Here is a 27,914-nt window from a genome sequence, read left to right as displayed (position 1 = left end):
TTTTACTGCCCAGTCTTCTATATCACTGATTCTTCTGCTTCATCTGTTGAGCTCCACTAGTGTATTTTTCAGTTCAATTGCTATATTCTTCAGCTCTATAACTTCTGTTTGATACTTTCTTATATTTCCTATCTCTATTGAAGTTCTCATTGAGTTCATTCATTGTTCCCCTTAGTTCGGTGAGCATTTTTATGACCATTATTTTTAACTTTATCATGTAAAATACTTATCTCCATTTCCTTAATGTTTTATTCTGAGATTTTATTTTTTATTGTCATATGGAATATATTTCTCTGTTTTCTTATATCACTTGACTCTCTGTGTTGTTTCTATATGTTATGTAAAACAGCTACCTCTCTCAGTCTTGAAAGAGTGGCCTTGCTTAGGAGATGATTCTTATCATTCAGCCTTTCCTTAGTTCTTGGTTGCCTCTAAAACCTTTGTGATTGTCTAAGCAGCTGATTTATTCTTGATAGGCCACAGTTGTTGAGGTTGTGTCAAGACCTGAAAGTATTCCAGATGGAGAGATGTCAGTCAATTCTTTGTTTCAGACTGATTGGAAACCAGACTCTCAGGCAACAGCTTTTTAAGGATGCAAATAGTTACAGTCCTGTGCGACTGTAGTGGTAAACTCTGCTGGCCTCCAGACCAGGTGATCTGGAGGTTTCCCCTGGGTGACAGTTGCAAAAACCAGGTCTCCAGATGAGTGTAAAAGCTTCCTTATCTCAGAAGGTGCCAATAATCTGTAGCAAGCTCTAGGGAGAGTGCAAAGATGGCATCCCCCAGCCCACGTTCACTGAGAGCACCTCTGTAGCCTCTAAATGTGTGGCAAACCTGAGCTGCCACTCAAGCTGAAAACTCCAGGACAAATAGGCATTTTTCACAGGAATGCTGGGGATGTGTTTCAGTGTGCTGTCTGTCCAGTGCTCTGAGTGGATGATAGCCTTCTAAGAACTACCTCTTCAATCGTTACAGTACCGTGTGGACCTAGAAAGCGTGCCCTGTGGCCACCAGAGTCATACAATCTGTGTCTGCTGTGTCTGCAGGCTTCAGTAAGGCAGTGGGAGTGCACAGGGCCAGGGCATGCCTGCTGGCTTTATTTAGTAAGGCACCTGAAAAGTACATGGGCAACACTGATTTTAGCAAGACAGTGGGAGCGTGTGGGCGCAGTGCATGCCCAATGGTTTTATTGGGGCAGTGGTAGAGTGCAGGGACTAGGTATTCTTGTCAGTGAGCAAGTTAAAAGGAAAGCACAAAAATGGTGTCCACCAGCACCTCTGTCAGAGCCTCTGTTTTTGGAGAGATTTTGAATAGACCACTATCCCTCAGGCAGATGCTTCAAGATTAGCAAATTAGTTTCTTTTACATATACTCTACGTGCTTGCTTTTCAAATTGCTGCTATTTTGCTGGGCCCCAGAACTAGTGAGTCTGCACTTGTGCCCTTTAAGAGCAGTATCTTAATTCCTACCTTCATTGGGGTCCCCTGGATGTAAGCCGCATTGGTTTTCAAAGCTAAGTGTTTTGGGGTCTTGTTTCCTTCAGTGCAGATACCAAGGGTTAAGGTGACTGATGAACCCCTTGTTCCTCAGGGAGAAGCTCCAGATTCCTTAGATCCTTCCTAATTGTGGGATGCTTCATTCAGGGATGAGGTTTTGATCACATCTCTGCCACTCCTTGTCTGGTTTGTTTGAAGGAGCTGTTCAGTTCTTTTTTCAGAGGGAATTGTTCCATACGTAGCTATATATTCAGTGTGTTCATGAATGCAGGTGAATTCAAGTTCTTCTTCTGCCACCATCTTGGACCACCCCCCTGGCCAGATTTTTACAGAGAGAGTGGAAGAATGCAAGGCCTAGGCTCAAACTGGCACAATATGATTTCTGTCACCTCCTATCGACCAAACCAATCACTAAGCTTGTATATATATTTGATAGATAGAAAAACTCTATCTGTTAATGAGAGAAGCTACAAAATCACATTGTAAAGGGACATGGATAGGGGAAGAAAAATAACTGTGGCCATCTGACAAACTATACCACATCTGCCTGTGTAGGACTAAGCCCTTAGGATTTGAATTTTTGGAACCTTTTGTAACTGACCTTTTATATTTTTTTCTGCTAGATTTAATATCAGAGAACTGTTATAATACCTACATTATTTTATAGGGCATGATATTTCTTTGTATATTAGTAGTTCAGTAAATGTTAAATTCAAGTGTCTTCAAATTTTAAAAATGCATAATTAAGGTGTATTATTCTAATTTCCTCAAGAAACTAAAATATCAAACATTTTTCACAGATAATAGAATCTTAGCATAAAGAAGCTGCACTATGATCCCTTCAACTCTTCATAGAGAGTAAAATTCTTATCCCTTTGAGGTCTTGGTTTATTATCTTCATTGTGTTAATATTTGTTATGGTAATGAACCCAAACTATATTATCCAAATGGAGAAAATCCTACACATAATGTTAATAATTTAAATAGAAAGATAAATAAGGATTAGATAGATAAACTAGGCATCACTCTGTACAATGGTTGGCTATCTGGATGATTATTCATTTTCCCAGTTCCATTTACCATCATGCAACAACATAAGATGACATTAGACTGGGAGTCAAGTCCCAGAATTATACATAGGAAAATAGGAATTTCACCTTGCACCATTTTAATTATTTCACTGTCAGCCATGATGACATACTTGTCAATTATTTATTTATCATGTTACAAATGAATTAAGTGGAAATTTGGAAGTCATGACTGTGTGGCAAATTGAAGTACAAATGATAATAATAACTATATTGTTTTAAGGATTTTTCTAATTTTTTCTATGATTAAAATACCTTTTCATAAGACTATTACATTTATTTAAAACTTAGGCTAGTATTAGTGTGCTAGCTCTGTCCAATTGATTATTAGTTGAACAAATCTTTAAATATTAACAAATTTCAGTTGTGTCAATGCTATAATGTTTCTATATCCAGTGAAGAGATTGTTGTTTCAATATATGAAAGACTTATGCCGTCGGTAAAAATTAATGACTAACCTAGTGTCATATCTGCCCTTACATTGCTAATTGATTATATGAAACTTTTCTGTGCTGACTAAGCTGAGAAATTGTCATTATTCATATTAAATTAAAATACGTTAGAATTCAAGAAAATTGAATTGGCTGATAAATAACATCCTGAATGTCTTGTCAAGTGTTATGAGTAATTACAATAGGGGAATTCTCTGGCACATGGCAACTTCTTGAAAAATTAAGAATGATTAAATTTTTCTTGTCATGTAGGAAGGTAAAACTGACATTACTTTAGTTATGGAAAGGTAGAGATGCTCCTTAATATTTTTTAAAAACATATTCTATGTCTCATAGGAAGAAATTCAAATAAATGTTAAATAACTGTATTTATATTTAAAAAATAAAGGAACACTTCTGTTTTAATATCTTTGGTCCTAAATAATTTATTTTTAATTTAAAATTTTTTTCTGTAAGCATTCTCAGAAGTTCTGATGTATAGAACATACCTTTCGTAATTAAAATTTTTATTTTGCTCTTTTTGTTTGTCATGACAATATGTTGGAATAAATTGTGTAATGTTGGAATAAATATTTGCTCTGCTCTGCTCTGCTCTGCTCTGCTCTGCTTTGCTCAAGGAGTTAGAGGCCTGGAAACCAGTAGTGGATAACAGACCAGTCACAATTTTTTCTCTTGATGAGTAGTATTGATTTGGCGGATCCTAAAGTATGGATCCTAAAGGCAGTTTTATTTAATAGAAAAAGTTGAATTTTGAGAGGAATGCATGTTTAAGTTCTGGTACACTGCTTACCTGGTTGAATGACCTTGGACTAGTTATTTAATCTCTGATCCTCAGTATAGCAGTGAAATGTAGATATTGAAAACATTTTCTTATCTAATGTATTTTGGTAGAACTTAGTTAGAAATTTGCTGTGAAGAACAAAGGAGGTGATATATATTAAAGTGCCTTGCAAAATCAAAAGTTTTAAATGAATATTAGTTTTCACATCTGTATTATGGCTATCTATAAATTTGGCATGTTCCCATATTTTCTCTTTTCATTTCACCCAATCATAAAACTTCTGGGCTAGTAGATATTATACAGATTTTATTAATATAATTACTTTTATTTCAAAGCAAATGAAATTAGCCCCCTTTTGGGGGGGTGAGGGAGATACCAATAGTTGATAATTCCCTAAGTTCTCACTTGTGAAGTGTCTTCATTTTAATTATATGCTAAAGGCTATATGTTCAGAACTTTAAAAATTATTTCAGTGTCACTGTTGAGATTCTAACTCCTGACGATCTCCAAAGTGTACATCACCACAATTGTCTAAATATTTTAAAAATCATGTTCACTTTTTATTTGCCTTACATTGAAATGACATGTAAGTTGAGTTTCACTTTTTAAAACGTTTTCAAGTAAATTTGACTCATTAATGAACTTACTGTAATTTATTTGCTAGGTGCTAGCTCGATTTCTCCCCTTCTCTCTTAAATTAATAAATGAAAAATAAATTTATTTCATTTAAAATAGATGCTATTTAAGTGAAAAAAAAAAATCCTAGTTCTTGTAAAGTAATGTGGCTAATTTCTATAGCTTGATAGAAATTTGTTATTTTTGTGTTGATTTAATTAGTTTATTAGGTAATTATTTGCCCAAAGAAGAGCAAATTAGAAGAAACTACTTGTTATATGTTTTATATTTTCTTATTTGTGTGGGATATGGCTGTTTAAAAACCCAATGTTTTTTGAGTTTTTTTAAGGATGAAAATTGTCCTTAGAGAAATGACTTCTCTTATTACTGTTGATACATAACACCCAAAGACAGTCCTCTTTCTCTCTGTCTCTGTCTCTGTCTCTGTCTCTGTCTCTGTCTCTCTCTCTCTCTCTCTCTGTTTCTCTCTCTCTTTCTCTCTCTCTCTTTCTCTTTCTCTCCGCTCCCTCCTTCTATGATGGATCAATAAGTCACAAAAATATTCACAGCATCTCCATTTTGTACTTAGACATTTCTTATGTACTACCAATGAGTTGACTTTTATAAATAGAAAATATCAAAAATATAAAACTATTTAGATTGTGTTATAAAAGAGACCGACAAATAAAATGTATTTTGAATATATTTTTTTTTCTATTTGGAGAAATAGAAAAAAGACCAAAGTTTTGTTTGCATGAGTATAGTTCCCATTCTTTTTTTTTTATTTTTATAATTTTTTCATGAGATTGAAAGTTAATATTGTTTTTACCTACATTAAGAAAGTAAGTAATAGCAGGTATGAAAATTGAAATCCATAACAAATAGCACAGCATTAAGATTTACCAAACTGTTCTTAAAAAGGTTCTCCAAGTATGCTTTAATCATTCTTTCTTTTGCAGAAATTTTCTAGAAGTTAATTTTGTTTTTCCATTTCCCCAGTCCTAGAACAATTGAGCAACGGACTGTGAAGTTGTAACTACATTTCTTCATTTTCTGATACACTAATACACACAATGTTAGACAACGTTCTTAACATTCCTTCTTCAATAAAATTTAACTTGAATCACTGTCTGTAAAATGCTACTATTATAGAAGGCCCTGCTCACTGGAAGGCAGACGAGCATGAAACTAGATATTTTGTCTAGCTTTCATTTATTACTTACTAAGAAAAATGTCCAGAGAAGTAAAAACACTTCCTTGATATTCAAATTTCTACTTATCTCTCTATAAATAATTTAGATTACTTTCTAAATGGAGAATTGAATATTTTAATTATACACTGTTTAATTTGTTTTTAATATATACCATTTTATTATTTATAAATACATATAATACACATTTGTATACTCTATTTTAATTAATGCATTGTGTGTTAATCTGTAATGTAACTTGCATAAGGGATTCTGAAGATTAATCTGCAATACTTTTGTAAGCAATTAGATACCAGAAGAGCGTAAAATAATAAATGGTGTCACCCAATGTTTCTTCAGCATAAATACACTAAGGATGTGAAATTTGCCCCAAAATGTTTTGGGCTTTGATTTCAGCCCTGGAAGGTAACCTCCAAGCCCCAGGGATGTCCTGTCTAATAAGAGAATTTTTGTTTATCTGGTGACTTTGGGCCATGCCCAACAGTCTGTGCTAACAATGTGATTCATGGTGGGGGCTTTTGGCCACATGATATTAGCTCAGCCTCTAGAGGGAATAAAGTCTAAATTCAGGTAAAAAGAGGGTCAACCATGTCTCAGTGATCCAGTTCCAATAAAACTTTGGACACCAAGCCTCAGGTGAGTCTCCCTGCTTGGTAATATTCTGCATTTTGTTACACATCATTGCTGGGGAAAAAATGGGTGCTATCTGCACAATTCCTCTGGGAGAGGATAACTGGAAGCTCTAAACCATGGTGTCTCCAAGACTCTGCCCTATGTGCTTCTTCCTTCTCTGATGTTAACATAACCACTGTTGTAATCGACCATAACCATGAGTATAATGGCTTTTCCAAGATCTGTGAGTACTTCTAGTAAATAATTGATCCTGGCTATTGTATTGGGGCCTCCAAAACTTAAATTAACAATTGATGTGAGAAATGAGAATGGTTTGGGGAACCTTCAGAACTTCACAAAGGCAATCAAGTAGGCAAATGAAACAATGTTTAGACAACTCATTAGTCTCGTATCCATTGAAATATTTATGTCATCCTTAATTTATTTACTCCTTTAAAATATTCAAAATTTTATGTAGCTATATTTATAAAGAAACTATCCTATATAAGTTACTAAAGATAGAAAGCCTTTAAGATGGTACAATCAACTGGAAATTATCCAAGTTTGCCTATGAAATAGTAATTATTCTATGATGATGTTTATGATCCAGGGTCATATTTGTCTTGTCTACTGTTATATCCTTAATACCTAACACAATACTTGGAACTAAATCCTTGCATTGTATCTTAGTCTGCTCAAGCTGCTATAACAAAAATACCGTAGACTGGGTGGCTTAAACAACAATTTATTTCTCACAGTTCTGAAGGCTGGTAGATCCAAGATCAAGGTAAAGGCAGGTTCAGTGTTTGGTGAGTCTCCACTCTATGGCCTATAACTGGCTGTCTTCTCACTGTGTCCTCACATGATAGAAAAGACTAGAGCAAGGGTCCCCAACCCTCAGCACTAGCAGACTGGTACTGGTCCATGGCCTGTTAGGAACTAGGCCACACAGCAGTAGGTAAGTGGTGGGCACACAAATGAAGTTTCATCTGTATTTGCAGCTGCTCCCCAGCATTAGCATCACTGCCTCAGCTCCACCTCAGATCATCAGGCATTAGATTCTCATAGGAGCACTGGTCCCTTGTACCAAAAAGGTTGGCTACCTCTGGCTAGAGAACTCTTTGTAGTTTCTTTTATAAACACACTAATTCCATTCATGATGCCTTCATGCTCATGACCTAATTACCACCCAAAGGCTCTACCTTCTAATACTGCCACATTAGGGGTTACTATCTCAACATGAGGGACACAAGCATTTAGTCCATAATATATAGATAGACCCAGAACTAAATTATGATAAATTAATTTTTCAGATGTAGTCAGTTAGAAGGATCTATCCTACATCCATTTAATAATGTTCAGATGACACTGATATCATGATGGAAATAAAAGTTGCAAAACAAAAATTGTGAGATACTTAACACCTACATGTGAAAGGAATAGACATGGGAGAAGTTATCCTAGGAAAGTACACAGATGAAAAAGATGGGGAAAAGGCTGGGAACAGACATTAAGCTCTATTACACTTGTTGGTTGCTCTGTTTCTTTGATATCTGAAAATCAAATTTAAAAAAGGCAGCTAGGTCACAATATCTGTCGTTTTGCACGTACTTTGGAATTTCAAAGTACTCTGTTGAAGCCTCCATTTCCAGTTCTCATTTAAAAATAACATCATAACATATCTCTGAAGCCAGGAGATCACCTACTGAGAGAGGTGGGGGCATTCTTCATTTATCCTTTTCTCAATTCTTTATGTCTCATACCTAGATGAATTATATTAGGGTCTTAGAAATAATTCATTGTGAAAATGATCAGAATTAATAGCTCAATCAATCCTATCTTTACCTCTTGTTAAGAGTGAAAATACTTAAGTTGTTTAGCTCTTTGATATTACAATGTAGGTCTATGCCAGGCTATACACAAACGGTAATTCTACATATCTTTTGTATATCATCTCTCATAAATATGGACTCAGTACACTGTCACGTGTTTACATAAATTATCACTTCAGTGAAGCAGGTAAACTCGATATTAGAAATTGTGTCAATTATAATCAATGATATGAATGAAATAAAGATAAAGAGAACAAAGCTGAGATTAAAATATATTACCAAGTTCATATATTCTTTTAAAGAAAGTATGATGAAATACTTAGAGTATTACTTGTTGAAGTTATTGAGATAAAATTCACATGGCATAAAATTAACCACTTAATATGGACTAATTTGGTGGCATTTAGCACATTTCCAGTGTTTTGCAATGACCATTTCTGTATCTAGTTCCAAAACATATCTATCATTCCCAGGTAAAGCCTTTTACCCATTAAGCAGTTTCTCTCATTCCTCATTTACCCAACTCATGGCAACCATCAATGTGTATTTTATTTCTATAGATTTATGTATTTAGATATTTTGTATAATCAAATCATATGGCATTTGTGTCTGGCTTTTATCACTTAGTATTATGTTTTGGAACTTCATACACATTATAGCATGTGTCAGCACTTCGTTTTTTTTTAAGGCTGAAAAATACTCCCTTATAAGTACATACCACATTTATTTATCTGTTTACCCATTGATAGACATTAGAATTGTTTCTGCCTTTTGGCTATTTTGAATAGTGTTTCTGTGAACATGCATGTGCATGTACTTGTTTGCGTATCTGTTTTAAATTTGTCTGTGTGTGTGCTTGCACTTGTTTTGCTCTTGTTTCTTAAAGCATAGAGTTAGATAATTGATTTGAGATTTTTTTTTAATGTAGTGTTTACTACTACATATCTCCTTTTCAGCACTGATTTCAATGCATCACATAAGTTTTGGTATGTTTGTTTTCATTTTATCCCTCTCTGAGTGTTTTCTAATTTCCATTCAGATTTTTTCTTTGATACATTGTTTTTTTAAGAGTGTTATTTTACTCATGTTACAAATTTTCCAGCTTTTATTCTGATATTAATTTTCTGTTTCGGTTAAATGTTGTTGAAGATTTTTTTTGTATGATTTCGATTTTTTTTTTTTTTTAATTTAGTGAGAATTGTTTTGTGGCCTAACATGGTCTATCTTGGAGACTTACATTTGCACTTGGAAAGGCTTCTGCTGTTGTTGGATAAACTGTTCTCTATATGTGTGTTAGATTTAGTTGATTTCTAGTGTTCAAGTCCTCTATTTTCTTACTGATCTTGTCTTTATTGAGTGGTGTATTCATGTAGCCACTATTATTTTGTTTGTTTTATATATTTTAGGGCTGTTATTTGGTGTGTATTTTGCTAACGGAGAGATAGATGAATTACTGTTTTAATGTCCTTCTTTGTCATTTGTAAATGATATAGATTTAGTCTATTTTGTCTGATATTTTAGACAACTAAGCTTTTTTTAGTACTATTTTCATGGACTATTTTTCTCCATTATAGTCACCTCAGCATTTTTTTTTTTTGTACTATTTTCATGAAATATCTTTCTCTGTTCTGTCACTTCCAACTTGTTTGAGTCATTAGATTTAAAGTGAGTCTGTCGTAGATAGTATATAATTGGATCATTTTTTAAAATATGTTCTGACACTCTCAACCTTTTCACTGGAGAGTTTAACCCATTTACATTAAACATAATAGCAGACACAGAAAGATTGACTTTGGCCAGTTTGCTATTTGTATTCGGTATGTCATATCTTTTTTGTCCCTCGTTTTCTCTATTACATTTTATTTATTTATTATTTCTTTATTTGTAGTGTTATGTTTTGATTCACATATAAAACCTTTTAAATTATGTAGGAAATAAAAAGTTGAGTTGCAAGTTAAAAACATGATAGTGGCTTTTATATTTACCTATGTACTCACCTTCACCAGACATTGTTATTCCTTTGTATAGCTTTGAAGTCTATATAGTGTCCTTTCATTTCAACCTGAATGACTTTCTTTAGCATTTCCTACAGGTCCACTGGCAACAAACTTCACTTTTGTTTATTTGTGAATCTCTTAATTTTTCCTTAGACCACTCACTTCATTCTTTTTGTCTTTTGCAATGCAAACTGGTTAATCTCAATTGTACTGTCTTTGAGTTCACTGACTCTTTCTTTTACCTGTTCATATCTGCTGTGTGCTCCTCTAATAAATTTTTTCTTTTGGTTATTGTACACTTCTTGCTAACACTGAGTCTGGCGATCAGGCAAAGGTATAAGCTCATGGCATTCTCAGGTTATTTTCTTAGCTAATGTGTCCTTGGCATGTATATGGTTTTCTAAATTCTCCAGTATACGTGGGCATTTTTTAATGCCCTAATCTCTCTTTTGGGGGGAAGAAATTCTCTTTTCAGCTTTTCCTACCATTTTTGGACAGTCTATTTTATGTTTCAGCAGTTATATTTTGTCCCTGGTGGCTAGAGGTATTTTTTATTCACCTTACAAATGTCTCCTAACAATACCCACCATTATTTTGCCCTTAGCAAATTATGAGTTAGGTGAAACAAGGACTATGACCTGGCATCAGTTCTTCAGGTAACCCCTGGATAGCTTAGAATAAAGTAACACAAAAATTTGAAGATGTCTGTTCTATTTTCTCTGAAAGGACCAAATGCTATCTTCATGATCACCATCAATCCTGGGAAGTGATGAGACAAAGACAAGTGCCTCAAAGCTTTCCTACCATGTTTATTTTGCTTGTTTCTTTTGCACTTGATTGGTTGCTTATACCTCTGGCTATTTTTCAGAATACTGAAAAAGTTTGTTTTTTGGTGTTTCTGTGGGAGGGATGAGTGTTTGTAGTTGCCTAATCATAATGTCATTTATGATTTCTTATTAAATATTAATCACAATACCATGCTATAAATAACATCTGTATTTGGAAAATCAGAAAGTTTTATCAATTTGGATTAAATAAGTTAGCCAAGGCAACAATTTTAGTAACTCCCAAGGACAAGGAAAAGAAACAATCGTATGTTTCAAATATATTATTTCATGTGAAAATTCAAACTATGTTATGAAAATGAAAAAGGTCTTAAAATTTGGAAAGTTATTGGAATTTGGGCTTGCATTTCTGAAAAATAAATAGGTCAAGTTAGACTTATCATATAGATCTCATTCATCCTAAACAGCCTATGAGGATTTCACTAATCAAACATTTCATCCAGGAAACTAACTTTTCTTGTATTTATATCGATTACACCAATATGAGAAGTATTTTGTTGTTTTTTTTTTAATTTTACTGTTGATTCAGGCTCTCTAATTATTTTTCTTTTTTATCTTTGTTTTTGTGCTATTGGCACAAGTAAAGGGATTCTTATTTTATCTGAGAACAGATGGAAAGAGAGTATAAACAAAACATTTTCAAGCTCATGGGTATTGCAAATCTCACCCACTAAAAAATTCCTCCAACACAACCACAATAAAGAAAGAGTAAAAAATATCTGTTCACATGTGCAAATACCAAAAAAGTTTTGTTATTATAATATTAACAATAAAAGCCAATGGTTACATGACATTTAGATTAGAATGATTTATTGTATGTATGGTTACTAAAGGCAAGCATGGAAAAATATTTAGTAAATAAAACTATATATTATACTATAAAAAATAAAAATCATTTTAAAAGACACCACTTTTGTGACTGCTTAAAAGATGATAATTAATTAATGTAATTATAATATAATATATTAATATAACCATAATTAATATAAACATATAATTTCTATGCCTCTTGGTTTCTATAATTTCTATTCCAATTGTAACTATTCCACAATTTCTACTTCAAAGAGATAAAAGAAAGAGAACACATACTTCACAGTCAGTACTGCAATATGTTGTTTGAGTGTTTTTCGGTTTGAATGAAAACTGAAAAATTGGATTTATCCTAGGACCTGCAGTCCAGAGATAACTTTAATTTTTAAAAGTTTTAAATGCCATGATTTCTAATGAAACAACAAAAATAATGTGATTTTGCCTTAAATACTATTAAACACAATAATTAAATTGTTGAAAGTAATTTATAGTGATGATTCTCCCTATTTTGTGAGGTTGAATATTAAAATAATTTACGTTTTGAAATTTGGTGTAAATCTAGATATATTTTCTACAGAAGTCATCTCAATATGTGGATTAACTTTATCATTATTTTCTGAATTAACATACGATTAATATTTAGAAATAAACATCTTTCAATACCTGCTGATTATAATAAAATGATTTTTTTAAATGCAGATATTTTAAGTACTGAGTGCCATCAAATTTTCTACTTATTAATTATCCCAAGACCTATTTTTATTATATTGTTTTACTGGTATACAAAGAAAGGTACTGGATTTAATTAATTCTAGCTCTGGTTCAATTTTCAATTAGTTACTTGCACTAATTAGATATAACACTTGATTTATTTTGCTTGTACTTTTTTACCTGTTTCTTTTTTTTTCACTCAACTCTATTCAGCCTAGAAGAAAAAGTCAGCCTATTTTATCTAATACTTTTATTTAAGTTTTCTTTATTAAGAGGTAGAATGTAAATTCACTATAACTAGTATCTCTATTTCTAGCAAGACATTTGACAATTGGTTATAAAGGGTAAAGATAAAACTCACTTCCCAAAGAAATCTGTTATCCATTTCAGACAGTCTCCTTATTAATCAACATCTAGACTCTTTCTCAATTTGCTGTTTTATCCCCAAGTTCTGTGTCATTTAGTCATTAAAGGAGAATGCAATTCTCTATTTTAATTGATCCTAAAGGCTCATTAAGGGTATTAAGGACTTAATTACACCCCACCTTGCAACACATGCACACATCTTTCTCCACTGCATCTGATTTATATAAGCAGTCAGCAAAAGGGAGAAAAAGCATATTTACTTTTTCCCAATATTATTCACTCGTAGATGACCTTGCTATGTTTTAGAAGTCCCTATTAAACTCACTTAATAGGAAGCTAAACACAGTTATCATGACAAAGATAAACTGTCGATTATTTCTGTGTGTATAAGGAAAACAGCTTCCTTGTTTAAATAGTTCATTATGATGGGGCCATGACCCTTTAGGAAGTCATAAAGCCCAATCCTACACCAGCCCAGTGGAAACAGCTAGAAACATACTGTTGACACAGCAGGATCTAATCTCTGCATCTTTTTTGAATCCCTGAACCAGGCAAGTGGGCCCAGGAGAGGTACCCTGCAGATTCAGCCAGTGATTTCCCACTAGATCATCCACCTATAGAAAAGCGTAGCCGGCTTTACAATGGCTCCACTGCACTTCTGTATAAATCATGCATTTCCTTTGAAAAGTGCTTCTATAACTGAATGAAGAAAACAGTCTATAGTGGCCTACTTGCAACTTACTTTTGGTCCACTTACTCTTTTATAGAGCATAATAAATTTACTATAATTATGTATCAACTATCCCAAAGGTCTCGTCTTAGAATAACTTTTAAAGGTTTCCTCTGTCTTTAGCAGGATGAGATTTTCTTCCAGTCCCTCTTCTTCCACTTCTTTCCTTAGGAAGGACATCTTAGCATTCCACCTCCTGTAATCCTGGCCAATACTAAGTTTGGAAAAGCAAAGCAAAATGTCAGAGGTTCTTTTGTCATAATAACAGTTGATATTGTGCTATGACATTCTCAGAATTAGCAAGAGAAAATCTGTTAGTCCTGTGGACTTTAATTTTCTCACTCTGAAGTCGTATAAGAAAGTCTTTTATCCCATCTTGCTTTTCTTCCTCCTAAAGGATATAGGGTCTACATACAGGGAAAGCTATGTCTTCACCTCACCCCCACTCCCCTATTACCAGATTCACATAGTTGAGAATATGATGTAAACAATTGACCAAAAGCTCGAACAAGAGGCTAAAAGGAAGATGAATCAGAATCATGAGTGAAAGAAGAAAGGTAAATGATGGCAATGATGGCGAATCTTAAGGGAAGCGTTAGAGATAGAAGTTTAGGAGACTTGTATTATTATGATCTTATTGCTCATAAAGCAGATGTGCATTTGTGATTTCTCAATGAACAATTAAATTAGTCGTATGGTAATTTAAAGCATCTTTTTAGAATCTCCAGCACCTTAGTCGTGGTCTCACAAAAGCCTCACTAACGATTCCTCTTTTAAGTCATCTCGTTAAATGAGTATTTTTAAACTTGTAACTTCGTGTAGTGCAATCTTTGTGGGAATCACTCTAGCTAAGATTTTACTATAGGACCTATAATTCTGAATCGTTTACCTTATTTATCAATGGAAACATCAAGGGTACCTACTGCCACTTGCTAGAGCCCTTGGACTTCAATTGTACCTTCATTAATGGCTTTGCTACCTGACCAACTTGGGAGACTCCTGTATCTGTGACATCCACTGAATGCCCTTTGCCTTCAAATGGTGGGGGATAATGCCTTAAACCAGCAGTCCCCAACCTTTTTGGCACCGAGGACTAGTGCTTTTATGAGAATCTAATGACTGATGATCTGAGGTAGAGCTGAGGCAGTGATGCTAGTTCTCGGGAGTGGCTGCAAATACAAATGAAACTTTACTTGCTTGCCCACTGCTCACCTCCTGCTCTCGGTCAGGGTTTCTAACAGGCCACAGACCAAAATCGATCTGCGATAACAGCATCAGGGACTCTTGCTTAGACCCAGGCAGAGAGCTACCAGTCCAGCCTCAGCATGAATGTCCTGTTATCACCAGGCAACAGAATTCTCACTCCTTGCTTTGTTTGGGTGGCAGGGACAGGTGGAGGTGGGAGGGTGGGGTGGGGAGAAACTGGAGAGTCAAGGCACTGCTGTAGCAGCCTGACACTGCCTGGCCATTTTCTTTTCAAATGAGTTCGTTTCTGACTGCCCTTCCCCCACCTCAAGGACTCTCCAACTAACATCAGTTTTCTCATAGCTACCTCCTCCACCTCAAGAACTCTGTAGCTAACATCAGTTGTTTCATAGCTTACCAACCAATTAATGTTCTTCCTTATATCTATAGCTGTAGGGATGACAAGACTGTATAAGACTGCCTGTTATGTTACAATCGGGGTTCAGCCTTTGGATAAGAATCTGCTGAGCCGGTGCCGGCATCAATAAACACTGCTTCCTGCTTATAGCCTCGGTGTCCCGTCTCTCTGTTCGAGAATCCTGCAATATTCCTGGGGGCTCATCCAGGATCCGGAGACAGCAGATTTTTACTTCTATTGTCTTCGGGGTCTGGCCCCCATGACACAGGGAGACAGACTCTACTTGGCGCGCCAATGGGCCCCTTGCCCGTAATGGAAGAAACGTCTCTTCCAGTGATCTTGGGTGGCCTTCCAGAAGCACAACAGAACCCGGAGAGGAACCAGTCCAGGAGCACCCCCGACTGAATGGTAATGACCCAGGTCCCAGAGACAGCCTGTCTGCTACAGGACAGAAGGGGAGTCTGATCAACTCCCGAGATCACCTGAGTACTCTACATTTGTTAGAGGAAAACGTGACCTCTCAGGTACATAGGGTGGAGGGTGGAATATGTTTGGTGTGTGATTGCACGAGATGAGACGTGTTCTAGCTACAAAGCAAGAGTTGAGTTGAACCTCATATGGCTTAGGGTGGTGTCACTGGATCTCCGTGAGGAGTGTACTCCAGTGATCCGAGTCGGGGGTTTATACCCACCCACCAATTGCTAAGAGGCACCTGAAAGATCCCCACGAGGGGAGCGGCTGGAGATGAGCGAAGCGAATCTCTGAGTGTGTGTGTGACACCGACTATGGGTGGAAGGATGGGCAGACAACAGAGTAAACAGACACCTTCAGGTTGTATGCTTAAGAATTTTAAAAAGAGTTATTCAGGAGATTATGGAGTAAAACTCCCCCCATAGAAACTCCGCACCCTTTGTGAGATTGACTGGCCCTCTTTTGGCATTGGATGGCCAGCAGAGGGAGCTCTTGATAAGGAAATCATTGCAAAGGTCTCTCAAGTCATTATTGGTCAACCTGGCCACACAGACCAACTCCATTATATTGATTCTTGGGAGGCAGTAGTTCACACTTGACCCCCTTGGTTGAGAGTCTGCCTAGAGGAGAACTGTAGGGTCCTCCTAGCCTAAACCTTGGCACTCTCCCAAGGTCAATTGAAAGAAAAGAAGCCTCTGTTGCCAGCATTAGGCCAGATCGGACTCCATTCTGCTAGGCCCAGGAGTCTATGATAGTTGGGGACTGTCCTATTGACTTTATGGTTGACACCGGAGCTGAACACTCAGTTGTAACTTGACCTGTGTGCCCCCTTTCTCAAAGACAAGCTACCATTATGGGAGCAACTGGGGGATGAGTGCACCATTCCTTCCTGCAGCCCCACCAGTGCAAACCTAGGAGGAGAAGAAATTGTCCACGAATTCTTATATCTGCCCGACTGCCCCGTGGCACTGATAGGACAAGATATTTTAGGAAAACTACAGGCTCAAATTACCTTTGACACACATGGCCAAGCAGCCCTAACCTTGGGGAGGCCAACAAGCAAGGATCATGTTGCTCACAGTTCCCCAAGAAAAAGAATAGCACTTCTATAGTCTCACAGAAGGGTCCCAACAGACACCTGAGCTCCCCGTCAAGGAGCCTGGAGTGTGGGCTGAAGATAACCCTCCAGGACTGGCCGACACATTACTCCAGTAGTGGCAGAGTTAAAACCAGAAGCTAAGCCAGCCCACCAAAAACAGTATTTCATCCCCCATAAGACATAAGTAGGGATCCAAAAACATTTAGAGAGACTTCTGAAGTATGGAATTCTTTGTCCCTGTCAATCATCTTGGAATATGCCTCTCCTGCCAGTTCAAAAGCTAGGGACCAATGAATACCAGCCGGTCCAAGATTTACGAGCAGTCAATCAGGCGGCTATCACCCTGCACCCTGTTGTTCCCAACCCATATACCCTCTAAGGCCTCATCCATGCTGAGGCAGCTTATTTCACCTGTCTAGACTTCAATGACACCTTCTTCTGCATTCGCCTTGCTCCTCAGAGTCAACCAATTTTTGCCTTCCAATGGGAAAGCCCTAAGAGCAGAGACAAAGGCCAGTTGACATGGACGCAACTACCTCCGGGGTTCAAAAACTCCCTGACCATCTTTGGGACAGCTCTAGCCTCAGATTTAAAGGCCTTCCTGGCAAATCAGCACAGCTATACGTTACTGCAGTATGTAGATTACCATCCGTGGGAATGCATGGAAGGAATGCATCTACTCCTCAATCTCCTCTGAGAAGCAGGTTACTACAAAGTCTCTAAAAGGAAGTCTCAAATCTGCCAAGAAAGTGTCAAATATCTCAGCTTCCACTTGTCACAGGGACAATGCAAACTTGGCCCAGAAAGGAAACAAACGGTTTGCTCAATTCCTGTCCTTACCACCCGATGACAAGTCCACAAATTCCTCGGAGCAGCTGGCTTCTGCAGAATCTGAATACCTAATTTCTCCATCCTGGCCAAACCTCTCTATGAAGCCACAAAGATGGGAAAACAGGCATTCCTGCTCTGGGAATCTATACAACAGAAGGCCTCTGAAAAAATCAAATGGGCGCTCACTAACGCCCCCGGACTAGGACTCCCAGAATTAACCGAATCTTTCTTTCTGTATGTACATGAGTGCACGGGTATCACAGTAGGGGTCTTAACCCAACTACTAGGAGCTTGGACCATCCCGTGGCTTATCTTAAGTATTTGCCTCAAGAAGAAGCCTGGTTTAAGACTGAAGATGGGAACCTCCTCCCTGGTGGATGGTAGACGTTCAAGGAGGCTCAAATTGCAGTTCCTGGGGCCCTAGCCCCAGCTTTTGTCAAGCAATTTCATCAAAGGACTCACCTTGGTTGCACTGCCCTAGAAACCAGTACTTCTATGTACCCTGGCTCTCTAGCATCTCCCGAGTGGTGTGTGAATGGTGCAAAGTCTGTGCCCACAACAACCCAGGCAAGGGCCATGTGCCCCACCAGGGGTCCAAAATGTCAGTGGGGGAAGAGGTCTAGAACCATGCAGAGGACCAAGCAGTCAGAGAAATTGTCCAATGGCTGCATAATTCAACCACATTTAAGCTCACACTGTTTCCTGGGCCCCAAAGCCCACAAATGTATGTTCAGCTAAAGGCCACCTTGGGCCAAAACTTAGGGAAGAACCTCTTTGTTGACCTAGCTGAGAGGATAGCCCATGAACTTCATGTCATTAAATACTGGGTTTGTAGAGGAGTACTCATGAGTGAACATTGGCCTTAGAGGGGAACTAGCCTAGATGCCTTTTACCTGCTCCAGTGGAACCGCATGGTGGCTCTTCACGAAGAGGGTTGACCCCAGAGCTAGATCCTCACCTCAGAAGTAGTAGGAGAAGAATGTCTTGGCAGGATACACTCATTGGGTTGGAGAAAACCCATGTAAAAGAATACTGTTTTTAAATCACACAGACCTAAACTGCTGGCCCAAGTCTCCTTCCTAATGTTGGGCCAATAAAACTGCAACAAAAATCCTCATGCTATGGAGGTCTCAGCCTCTAAACCAAAAGATAAAAGGAGAGGATGCTCTCTCAGCATCAAAGAGAGGAATGTGGCAGCCTGACCCTGCCTGGCCATTTCCTGCTCGACAGAGTTCGTTCCTGACAGCCCTTCCCCCACCTCAAGGACTCTCCAGCTAACATCAGTAGTTTCATAGCTTACCAACCAATTAATGTTCTTCCTTATATCTGTAGCTATGTAGGGATGACAAGACTGTAAAACTGCCTGTTATGTTACAATCGGGGCTCAGCTTTTGGATAAGAATCCTCTGAGCTGGTGCCGGCATCAATAAATGCTGCTTTCTGCTTATAGTCCCATCTCTCTGATTGAGAATCCTGCAGCACTATGACCCTTCATTACCTTATAAACCCCCGTCCCTCAGTATCCAGTATCCTGTCCTTTAGTGTCCATTTTTCTTTCTTTTTTTTTTTTCTTTCTTTTTGGAACATCATGGGGGAAGGCCCCCTGCCCAGATAGGATTGTGATCCAAATGTGTGGAGTGTGGGATTTCCAAGGAAGTCAAAAAGACAATTAGGGTGCAGTTGGAGCCCTCAAGGTACACTATGTGGCTTCCGTGTGTGGGGTGCAGAGTAAGTGTGTGTCCTGATAGGGCAGCAGGAAGCTAGGCTAGGATTCACTGAGTATCGGGAGCAGCTCAGAAAATGGTGGAATCAGGCCTTTGGCGCTGCTGCTGAAACCTGCTCTTACCCAAGGAGCCCAATCTCGAATCTCGTGAGATCTCGAGAGTTCTAGGCGCCCAGGGAATGCTGAGAGGAGAAACACTTGAGTGTACTGAGTGCCTGAGACCATTCGTTCCAGACTCATCCACAAATTTTCTGGCTGGCCCACCTGTCAAGCAAACCCCAATTCTTGAAAGCTTTGCAACTTCCCTGCCCCGCTTAAAGTGCTGTGGTGCCGCACCCCAGGGTACCAGCAAGGTAAGATGGGGGAGAAGGGCTCCGGTTCAAAGGTGGTCAGAGGCAGACAAGAAGTAAAAACTATTTTCCCCGGACACTAGCACACCAATAAATATTGTAGATTGAACGGATAAATAAATGAATGTTATGTTACATTGTTTACTCTTTCACTGAGAACTTCTTGGATTAATTTAATCAACATATTTCAGCCTTATCAAAGTAGATAGTTCTCAGATTTAATGAATACAAGGTGTGAGCACAACAGTTTTGGAGGAATAATGAAAGAACTGATAATTGCTCCAATGTTTTTTAAAAATTTTAAATACATATATATAGCTAAGACTTCTTTATATCTTTCATTTTGTTCTTAACAACTGATTGCTATTATTCCAGTGTTAGCCTTCTAATGGTAAAAAAAGATACTAATACATCAAACTGTGCTATATAATGATTGAGTGATAAAATGCTCACTTCCTTTTGCTCATTATCCACTTTTAAGTGTATGTTTATTATATAGAAAAATAATTAATTGAAATAAAATCCTTCTAAAATAAAATAGTTAAATGTTGTTGTCTAACACTAAAATTTCATATCTCAAATAAGTTTGCATCATGAGAGCCTGATGTGTATCCTGTTTACAAGGTGCTTAGGGAGGGACTTCTCATGATGAGTAGTGATTTATTTGTTTAAGGCATAGAACCTGAATCTAAATATTAATATTGTATTTATAAGAATAAAACACAGTACATACTCGGTATTGTGTTGATCTTATTTATCTATTTAAATATGATTATTTAATTTATCATTTGTTTATCTTCTTTCTCCAGCTAAGTTATTTTAAGTTTCCAATGGATTAGTCAGGGGATGGAATAACATTTGACAAAGTGTTCAAGTAAAGTTTACGGAAAATATGAAGATGAAGCTAGTCTTGAAGAGGGGTGTTTAGCTAGGCAAAGAAGGAGTTATTTACAATTTCAGGCAGAAGACAACAGTGCATGCCACTGTGTAGTGTTTTATTTGAAAACCAGCTGTTTTTTCCTATATTTTTACTTTATTCATTCATTTCCACATACATCTATTTGACAAGCATTCACAGTGCATACTATGTTCTAGGCCCCATGCTAAGGTTTTGTGATTTAGAATAAAATAATGCACAATTATCTACAGTTGTCTCCAAACAACCCCATTGTGGTCATGACATATGTGTAACAGATTTAATATACACCTGCATTATGTATTAAATCCTCACGATCTATAGGAGCTCATCCATAAAGGAGGCTGTTATTGAGCAGATGCTGTAAACAAATGATGTAAAGCTAAGTGAAGAAGCACTGACAACTCTTGTGACTTACTGAGCCATTTAAAATGAGCAATGAGCCAAAGCAGAAGTCCTACAGAGAAAGAATCAATAATGAATACATTATCATGCATATTTCCCTAAGACAAGGATAATAATCATGTGGCATTCACTTCTGTTACTAAATTATTTTAAGGAGCCTTTTCCCCCTTCTCCATGGACTCTAATATACCTATTTCTGGTATAAAATAGAGAGATCTTGACTGCTGTTAACACCATAACTCTGTTAGACTAGCTGCCAGTACATTTTTCAGAATCCATCGGCTCATTTAAACCTTCAGAGGGAAAATGGCAATTGAGCATGAGTTTTACATTAAAGCAAATACTACACTGACTAGAAGCAATGTGACATTTCACTATTTCATCAACTGTGCTGTAGCCTGAAAACTTACAAAGGATAAATAAGTAAATTCCTTATCTTCTCTCCCACCTTACTTTCAATCCCAAATGGAACACTAACTTTATTTTTGTTACACTATTAAAAGGATTATTTTCATATTCTTTTAAATTGCATCTTAAAAATATTTTTATCCTTCTATCTATCCATGATTATTATTACCCATTATTGTTCTCTAGTATTTCCTTAATATGTTATTTGGTAGGGAAGTTACATATGTTCAGTATATGGTGGTGTCATAAAACTCAACTACATTCACCAGGGGGAAAAAATTAAAAGAGAAAGAAAACAATAGTGCAGGCTATTCTAGCTACCTTTTCACTCACAGGTTTATTCCCTGGGTGGAAATGAAATACATAATTCTGCTACTTCCTCAGTCAGTTTAAGTTCCCTTATGCCTTTCATAGATTGAGAACCAAATCTAGGCAAGAATATATTCTAGTGATTAAAAATATGTATGAATTATTTTAGATTGACAAAATGTTGATAATTGTTGAAGCTGGATGATGGGTACATTGGCCTTCATTTTATTATTGTCTACGTTGTAGTATATGTTTGAAATTTTCTATACTGCAGATAAAACTTAAACATGCATACCTACTCACATGGTCCTCCAAAGAATAAATGATTATTACAAAAATATCTGGGGAAAAATAAAATGTATTTTTCACTCTATGTGCTTTCTAAAACAAGTCATCCATATCATTAGTTTCTCCTTGAAAAAAATAAAATCTATTCTGTTGTTGATCTGGGGAGGAGAGTTGATTTAATCAGTTGAAAGGCCTTAGAAACAGTACTGAGGATTGCATGAAAGAGAAAGAAATTCTGCCTGTGCGCTCCTTCAGTTCATTGACGTAGAGTTCCAGCCGCACTTTTGATAGCCTGCCATTTGGACTTTGGAGTCTCATATGCATCTCTTACAAGTGCATAATCCCATAATTTCTAGCATTACAAAAGTGAGGAAGCATTATAAAACTTTAGAAATGTTATAAAATTCTTACATTTTTGTTTCTAGATTCACATAGCCTAAACTGCATTTTAGATGTAGTTGGGCTAAAAAGTATGCATATAGGATAAAATTAAGAATTTTCAAATCATGCAAAGCATACAACAACTTCCATAGTTTAAGTGCATGCTGAAATTTAAGAATCACAAGCTAGAAAAGGAGACAAGTTAAAAAAAGTTATCAACAGAGGTCTGAATTTTTAAACCATTTTGCCTTTAAGATGACTTTTATTAAATCCCCAATAGTGACTTGGTGATGTCTAGAAAATTATAAACTTACATACAGGGTTCAAAACACTGTTTTTTAATATTAAGTTTCTATTACCATAGTATATCTTAATAAAGTGATTTTATGAGGGGTAAACAGAGATGAATCTTATTGAGGCAGTAGGAGGTATAATTCCTGATGTTACCAATAAAAGATAAAAATATTTATGATTTGTCCTCAGAGTATCTCTTGATTTTGCCAATGATAAGAAATTCAGTAGACCTTATTTTACTTTGACACTTCAATTCCTGAAGATGGAAATTATTACAATGCATTCCTCACCACCCAGCTTCAAAGAGAAATTTCACACATTCATGTAAATCTATCTTCAGCATTGATAGACATTCAAATAAAATTTAAAAGAATAAACTGTCCCCTTATCACATATGGCAATTGGCATCTCTGAGGACAGATAAACCAACACATTCTCTTCTAATTTGGCACCTGGTTATTATAGATTCAGGAAATAAATGTCATTCTTTCCTGTTGGCCATGGATTTTACTCGATCTAGGCAATTTTCCATCCTTTTCTCTTGGGATATACTCCTCAACATGCCTTCAAACTCTGGACAGTATGAAGATAAGTCACATTACCTTTTACACCTCATTAGCTTTAACAAATACATAGCTGGCACTTATACAAACACCATCTTACCTGCTGTTCTGTTCCTCACTATATTGCTTTCCTGCTGTTTTTACAGGTGGCATTTAGGCAATGCTGTTCTCAGATATATCATTGTTACTATATCATTGTTACAGAAATGCAGACACAAATCTGGAGACAAAAGTTAACTTGGAAAAAATGACAGTCTGAATATCAAAAGATCACATAGCATCAATTGGAAAATTAGTATATATTTTAGACCACCAATATCTGCCAAAATCATTGGAAAGATTACTCTTGTCTTCTTTCTACCTATATCATTGTTTTTCTTCTGAACAGTTTAATGTCAATTTGGGCATATTTGTCAATGCACTGGAGTTCTCTCTCTCTCTCTCTTTTTTTTTTTATAAGGGTAGAGTATGCTAACATCAGTAATAAAATAGACAATACTTTGCTCCACCTTCACATATCATTTTGATGTAGCTGTTTGGACTTCTATTACCACTTAGTGTTAACCTGTAATGGTTATCAATAGTTGAAAACAAATTTTAAGTTGTCTCTTTTTAGGGTACAGTGTAAATGTGAAACCAGGCATTTAATTCAAAAAATAGAGCCGGATGCAAAGTTAAATGTAGGTCAATTCTTTTTAAAACAAACGAGCAACAAAATAAAACTGCCTTGTCTTTTCTTTGATCAATTAACTAATTCATTTGTTAAGTAAATAATTATTCTTATCATGTGCTGGGGCCTGGGAATGCAATATCTTATAAGGCAGAAAGGACCCATATCATATGAAACTTACTCCTTGAAATGATGGGTTGAAATTGTGGAAATGAGATTTGTGAGGGTAGGTCAAAGTTCTGTTGTTAAGGAAGGGCAGCAGTAAAAACAAGCTGTGCCATAGTGACCTAGATTTTATCTTCCTGGTTTTGCTAGTAGGACAGCCATCAATTCCAAAGTTAACCTCAGGGTTGAGTTTAAGTCTCACTATGGGCAGCAGTCTGACACAGAAAGAGCCAAGGTTTGAATGCAGGCTGATACTCCAAAGAACAGCCCTTTTCACTATATTGTAACTCCCATCTTTTTTTCTTCTCCTAAACCCAATCCTCTGGGACTCTATCATTAGCACATAGGGAGAATTTTCTGGGAAAATATTGCATGGCCAGTAGCATTTCACTTCTGAAGAAAGTCTGGACAGAGATCATGGAACTTAAACAACTTAGCTGTTCCAGTGTTGTGAAACCATTCAGTATTGGCTGCTGTTATTAGACATTTAGATTATATCCCTTGCATTCTATACGATCTCCCAGATTTCATTTTTTATCACATACTAAAGATGATATTATTCACTTGACTTTATCAGGGAAACATACTCGTTTCTACTTTATTTTAAATGCTTCCCTGACAATGAAATAAACAAAAAAGCGATGAGTGAAAAATGCCCAAATCTTGTCTTTGTTAAGTTGGCCTAAGAAAAAATCAACATGGTAGAACATGAAAACAATTGGAGTCAATGGCCATATTAAAAATTCCAGATTCTTTATTTCCAATGTTTCCACAAAAGCCTGGCTGAAGTTAAATTCTAATTTGAAAACAAGCCAAAAAAAATGTCTCTGGTAGTGGATGCCATTAAATTCCATCGAAAATTAATTTATATGTTAGCTAGAAATGAACATTTTGTCTTTGAGTAGAAAGAAACAAAACCCAAAAATGTTGCTGTTGCTCTTCTGCCACTTAAGATTGGGTAGTCACCATAGTCAATGTCACTCTCCCCGCCCCCCCAATACCTCATTATCTCCAAAAAAATCAAGCAAGTGTCTTCTTTCTTTCCAGAAGGAAGGAACGTGCCATTTTGTGTCTTTGGGTTGCTTCTTCCAGAGAGCAATCAATTATTGATTGTGTAAGATTTCATAAATAAAGCCACATGTAAGCAAGTGATTAATCATTCATTTCTGGTTCACCTTGATAGAACAGTACAATGATAACAAAAGCAAAATGTTGACTGTGTTTCCTGTTCATTCTGTGCACGTTCAGCAGATGTATGCTCTTTAGAGTTGATAAGGATTCTTGTACTGTCAGCTGAGACATTTGGTGAGGAAAATCACCCAGACAGGGAAAAATGACATTTCGAGAGTACCTACTATGTATCAGCTCTATATACTTATATGAGTTACTGTGGCAAACATCAATATCTTCCTTTTTATAAAAAATAAGACTTATCGGACTAGTTCTAATCTTGACTGCATTACGTACTTATTTGCCATGTGACCTTGGACAAGTTTTTTAACCTTCAATTCTGTTTCCTCATCTCCAAAATAGGAATGATACAGGAAATTATTTCATAAGATCATTGTGAGAACACACAACACATACACTTTGTTAAACAGCATTCAACCAGAAAAGCAGAACCAGTAGGAGATATAAATACATATACATTAATGCATTTGTTACAGGAAATTGGTCTTACGTAATTGTAGGAGCTAATCAGTCCCTGTAAAACCGTCGTGCCCTCATCTGGTGCCAGAGTTTAGAGTCCACAGTATAGGCATTCAGGAAAGGAAGGTGGATGAAAAGTGGTCATGATCAAGAGCAGACCCACTAGCAAGAGCTGGAATCTCACTGGGGCCTAAGTCTTGCCTCATTGCCCCTGATCTTGGTGACAAAGTTATCCTGCATATGTTGGGGCCCTTTTTCACACATCTGGCCCAGGAGTGACAGAAGCTGATGGTTGATCCTGAGAAAGAAAAGCAGATTGCAGGCCCAGCTGCTCCTTCACACCAATGAGGTGAATGAGCTGATGAGCAACAATGTGTATCTGTGCTGCCAAAGTAGGCTGATTCTCTTTTGCTTTCCAAATCTCCCAAGAATCCTCCCTGTGGCTTTTCAGAAACATGCAAGAAAATGAATTCTAGGAAATGTAGTTTATCCTAGCCAAATTGATACATTATAACATCTCTCACATATGTATACATATACCACATATACAAGTATATTTGGGTATTTGGGTTTTCTTTGACTAACCCATGTCTTTTTTTTTTTTTTTAATTTGCTTATTTTCACCCAGGAATTTAGTAAGATTCAGGACAAATTTTATGAGTAAAAGGTGGTAGAGAAGACGGCTTGTCAATTTAAAATGATTAGGTAGTCAGAATAAGTATCAAAGTCAAAATTTATAATGGGTTTATTATTTAAAACAAACTTTAAAGCTACCAAAAATCTATTACAACTTGAAATTTCTAATCTTTGTAAATCTGAGGTGGTATCTATCTCTACCAATTAAGATGAAACGTACCCAAGAAATCCCACTTTCAGCTCCTTACATAAAAGGACTAGGAATGTAGTTCCAACTTCTGAGCACTTATTTTCCCAATCTTCTTCTAGGAGAATAGATTTTATTTTGTGGCAGATTCATTTTACATATGGAATCTGTACAGAGCCACTTTAGTCTTGCTAAAGGAAGGCTCCTTTGCCATTAGGGACAGAATAAACTTATTAACTACTCAATTAAGTTTATCTTCAGTTGAATAATTCAGGTACTCTGATAATGTCTTAAACCATTTCACCTTTCATGATTGTTACTTTTATTCTTCGGTGAACAGTATTAGCTTTTGCTCTTGAATGGTAATATAGTGACTATTTAGAATTAAATTTCTTCTAACCTCCTCTTTATATCTTCTGCATTTTGGCCCATTGTGCCTTGGAATCTTCATGGACTTGAGGAATGTCACCGTCAAAAGCCCTGAATGCTTACAGCAGAGTCTCAATATAGACAGAGATACTTAAAAGAAAATAAAAACAACAACAGCATATTCAGATCATATAAAATGGGATTAAGATTTATTATCAGGTCCGTTATGGAGACCAGAACCTGTTTTTTAGGACTAAACTTGGAGAACATTATTTTAGAAAATAGTGTGATGTCAATAGTTTAGGACTAAGGAAATAGAATGCAATATACAGATATGTATAGATGAACAGGAGAAGGGAATTCCCAAAGGTAGTATGAAGAATGTTGAAGAGGAATGTCTTTATCACAAATGTTTGCCTAAGAATCTTTGACATTTGCTTGCTTAATACATTTTGCATTCTATCATCAATTGATGGTGGACCATGCTTTGTTTCTGGGAGTTTACCAAGAATAATAACTCAGATAATATTTGTTCCTGAACAATATTTTCTCCTAGCAATTTATAGAAAATATATTCTTGCATAGACCAGTGTTGTTGAACTATTGTGGGAGAAATGAGTAATTGTCATATTTAGATAGTTAAGGGTCATTTTGGTCAAAAGTGCAAGTTACTCAAGGGCTTCAGTTGTGTTTACTTCTTGAATGTAGCAACTTAATGTAATCTTTGTGTACCCTTCCAAAGTTTTTCTTAATGCCTATCATTTTCTTAACTGTGAGTTTTAGATATATTCACCATGTCTCATATTTATTACCCAGTATTATGATTTCAGGAGAAATATGGTATGAAGATATAAAGCAAGGCTATTTCGAAATACAAACTCCTGTTTATAGTGATTATAGGAGGAAAGAAACACAAAGGAACAACAATAACAAAAAAAAAACATGCAAGCAAATATCAGATTATACTATTGCTTAAAAAAATCTACAAGATGTATTGTTTAAAGAACTGATTTTTATGCAGCATATTATGACACAGAATAAAAGTGACAA

Source organism: Pteropus medius, unplaced genomic scaffold (genome assembly GCF_902729225.1).
Source record: "Pteropus medius unplaced genomic scaffold, Ma_sr-lr_union100, whole genome shotgun sequence".
Taxonomy (NCBI): Eukaryota; Metazoa; Chordata; class Mammalia; order Chiroptera; family Pteropodidae; genus Pteropus; species Pteropus medius.
The sequence above is the reverse complement of the archived record's forward strand: the minus strand, read 5'-3'. Positions refer to the sequence as shown.